Source organism: Carlito syrichta, unplaced genomic scaffold (genome assembly GCF_000164805.1).
Source record: "Carlito syrichta isolate Samal-C Ts95f unplaced genomic scaffold, Tarsius_syrichta-2.0.1 Scaffold288739, whole genome shotgun sequence".
Lineage (NCBI taxonomy): Eukaryota > Metazoa > Chordata > Mammalia > Primates > Tarsiidae > Carlito > Carlito syrichta.
The window spans coordinates 93,819-97,614 of record NW_007232835.1 but is presented as its reverse complement, the minus strand read 5'-3'; the positions used below and the strand labels follow the sequence as shown (position 1 = coordinate 97,614).

Genomic DNA, 3,796 nt, shown 5'->3' with positions numbered 1-3,796 from the left:
AACTATGAACAAATTCCTTTTTTTTTTTAAACTATAGTCCGCGCCTCCAACGGTCTGAGGGACAGTGAACTGGCCCCGTTTTAAAAGTTTGAGGACCTCTGCGTAAAGACAGGAATTACTGGGAAGCAGAGTAAGTGCTCTGGGGCATGGAAGGTTTTTCTTCCATTGCTTTGCAGTTTGGAAAGTTGCCATCCATTCAGGTTTCTCTCAAACCGGCTTTTTCCAGACCTCAGAACAAATTGCAGCGAGAAGCTCTGCCTTTTGTCCGGAGGCAATTATACAAGCCAGACTTAGCCAGGATCTTGCCCTCTTCCCATAGAGAACTTTTTGTGTATAGGGATCCTGGCTCTCCTTTTACCCAGTGGGGTGGGATACAGCCTCCAGTTCTTTCCGGAAAGATCCCAATTGTCCCAGGATTTCCACTTTGTTCTTACCATTGCTCATGTAATGTCTGGATCTCTGGATTATCACACCTTCCTAGTATCTGTGATTGAAATATCTCACAATCTTTCCTTGGTTTTGCTCTTCTTTAGCTAAATGAATAATCCCCTTCTCCATTGTCAGAGATTCCAGGCAATTAACCTTTTGAGGAACTGCACACAAGTTAGAGATCTATGAATCCACAGAGGTTGCACTGAGGTTAAGCCCTTGCACAGAAAGTCAGGGCCAAGAAGCTTAGTTCCTATTTTGTGATCAGATATTAATTAATTTTCGATCCTTTTAAGGCAAAAAACTTCTTAGACCCCTTATATTAAAATAATCCCGTTGACTACAAAGTGGGTAATGCAACTGTTCTATATCATAATGTGGTGGTGGTTGCATGACTGTATGAGTATCAAAACATAAAATTATCCATTTTAAAAGGCTAATTTTTACTGTATAGAAATCATACCTCAATTAAGAGCACCAACAACAATCTGGTTTACTAACATGGAAAAATATGTAAGATATGCAATAACATTAAAACCAGGGTTGGGACACAGCGACAAGCGGGGTTCTGTTTGAAGTGTGGAGTAAGAAGTTTTCTGGGTTCTGCATAGGTACTAACAATGGACAACCAGAAGGATGTTCAACCCCCAAAGCAACAGCCAGTGATATATATCTGTGGAGAATGTCACACAGAAAATGAAATAAAATCCAGGGATCCAATCAGATGCAGAGAATGTGGATACAGAATAATGTACAAGAAAAGGACTAAAAGATTGGTGGTGTTCGATGCTTGATGAAACCTGGAAATTCAGAAGAATGTCTTCTCTTATAACTTGAATTTTCCCTGTTAATGTTTCTCACTGTTGTGTAGTTTTGGTTTTGCATACAGTAGTCTCCCCTTATCCTTGGGGGATACATTCCAAGACCCCCAGTGGATGCCTGAAAATTTGGATAGTACCAAACCCTTTATACACTATGTTTTTCCTATGAGTAAAGTTTTACCTATGGTAAAATTTAATTTATATATTAGGCACAGTAAGAGATTAACAGCAATAACTAATAAAATAGAACAATTATAGCAATCTACTGTAATAAAAGTTATGTGAATATGAAAAAAAAAAAAAACCAGGGTTGGGGAGGTGAGGGGTTGCATCTATAAAGTTAATGTGTATATATGAATAAGGAGAAAATCAGGAGAAATTAAAATTGTATTCTGTTGAATGAGATCATTTTTCCTGTTAAAAATATCTTTGTGGCCAGGTACGGTGGTTTGCAGGTAGTTCACACCTATAACTTCGCCAGCACTTCGGGAAGGGGAGGCAGGAGGATTGCTTGAGACCAAGAGTTCACCACCAGCTTCATCTCTATTTTTTTCAAATATGTTAAACATTTATTTATAATTGGTGCTGAGGTTGGGAGCAGTAAATATGTTTTAAAACTTAAAGCTGGGAAACCCCTTTAAGGTCCTCTCCTACTCTGGGAGCTTTTCTGTCCTCTCAATAATCCTGCTTTCTCAAACAAACAAACAAACAAACAAACAAACAAACAAACAAAAAAACCTTAAAGCTGCTGGGCGCAGTGGCTCTCACACCTGCAATACCAGCACTTTGGGAGGCAGAGGTGAGAGGACTGCCTGAGCTCAGGGGTTTGAGACCTATCTCTAAAGAAAAAAAAAAAAAAAAAATCAGCAGGCGTGGTGGCGCAAACCTGTGGTTCCAGCTATTTGGAAGGCTGAGGCAGAAGGATCACCTGAGCCCAGCAGGTGGAGGTTGCAGTGGCCGTGAGCGTGTGCCACTGCACTCCAGCTTGGAGACTCTGACTCAAAAAAAAAGAAAAAGCAACTTAAAGATGAATGTTACATTTACAAAACTGTGTGGAGTTACACACTTAAAATTAGCCTTATGCACTTTATATCTCGATTTAAACGTTTTTGGGTTGGCTGGGCGCAGTGGCTCATGCCTATAATTCCAGCACTTTGGGAGGCCGAGGTGAGAGGATTTCCTGAGTCCAAGGGTTCGAGACCAGCCTGGGCAGCTTGGCGAGCCCTCATCTCTACAATAAATCAAAAAATTAGCCGGGTATGATGGCGTGCATCTGTAGTTCCAGCTACTTGGAAGGCAGAGGTGGAAGGATGGCCTGAGACCAGTAGGTCGAGGTTGCGGTGGCCATGAGCATGCCATTGCACTCCAGTCTGGGTGATAGAGTGAGGCCCCAACTAAAAAAGTTTTGGGGTTTTTTGTGTGTTTTTTTAGAGGCAGGGTCTTGCTCTGTCGCCCAGGTTGAAGTGAGTACAGCAACATGATCATAGCTCACTATAGCCTTGGACTCCTGGGCCCAAGGGATCCTCCTGCCTCTGCCTCCAGTGTAGCTGGGACCATGGGCGTAAGCCACCACGCCTGGTTTCGATTTGAAAATGTTTAAAGTATAAAAAAAAGTTCTGGGCCATAATCACAGGGTATATATCTCAATGAGAAAAATTCATCCACTTAAACTTCGTGCAAACACGTATCTTCTCATAAGTGGGAACTAAACTAAGGCTATAAGAAGATATGGCGAATAGTATAATGGAAACTGGAGACTCAGAAGGCGGAAGGAGAAAAGGGGAGGAGGGTCAAAAATCACCTGTCGGGTCAAATGTGCACAGGTGACAGTGGTGGGTACACATAAACCCCAGACCAAAACTATTTGTACCCTCCAAAGCTATCGGGCAGTCTACCGCATATCAATAAAATACGAACTGAAGCTCTCTACGATGGTGCTGCGGTAGACTCGTGGCCAAGCCCGCCCACGATCGGTTCACCTGATTCCCCGCAGAACAGACCGCCAGGGGCATACTCGACCCCAGCACTACACGCGCCCGCACGACCTATAGTCAGGGTGCTTGTAAGGAAAGCCCGAGTCTCTCAAGGATTACAGTCCAGCGCAAAGGCCCTCGCTCTTAGGCACCCGCAACCTATCTACCCACTAGGGAAGATGGTGGGCATCCCAGCCCAGGAGCCCGCCAAGGAACCACCGCCTCTGGCCACCTGCCACTGCACTCCGCCGCGGGTGCGCTGACGTCACCGCCCCGCCTCTCCGCCTCGCGCCGCCGTTCCCGCCCCGCCTCCTTTCCCGGCGTGCGCCGCGGCTATAGCTCCTCGCCCTCGGCTTCTGCCTATCGCCCCAAGATGGCGGACACAATGAGCCGGCGCCGCGCCGGTTGCCCCTGAGGCGGCTGTGAGGACGAAAGGTCGGAGAGGCCCTACAGTCCAGGCAGAAGAGCGCTGTTCGAGCAGGAGGAAGAGAAGGAGGCGGCCCAACTGTCGGCTGACCTCCAGCTTGCCGCCGGCGCGGCCCCCGCCCCGCCCGGGTTGGCCCCTCGGCAGCC

General features: G+C 46.1%; 1 protein-coding gene and 1 pseudogene across 1 annotated transcript in view; both read left to right on the top strand.

The window, feature by feature from the left end:
* Positions 1-1,049: 1,049 nt before the first annotated feature.
* LOC110595265 lies at positions 1,050-1,352 on the top strand (annotated as a pseudogene).
* A 2,225-nt stretch (positions 1,353-3,577) lies between these two features.
* Positions 3,578-3,796, top strand: part of WDR82 (WD repeat domain 82) — a 22,455-nt gene continuing 22,236 nt past the window's right edge. The window contains exon 1 of the mRNA XM_008053837.2: positions 3,578-3,796. This exon is cut by the window's right edge and continues 225 nt beyond it. The gene's annotated coding sequence lies outside the window, so the exon portion shown is untranslated.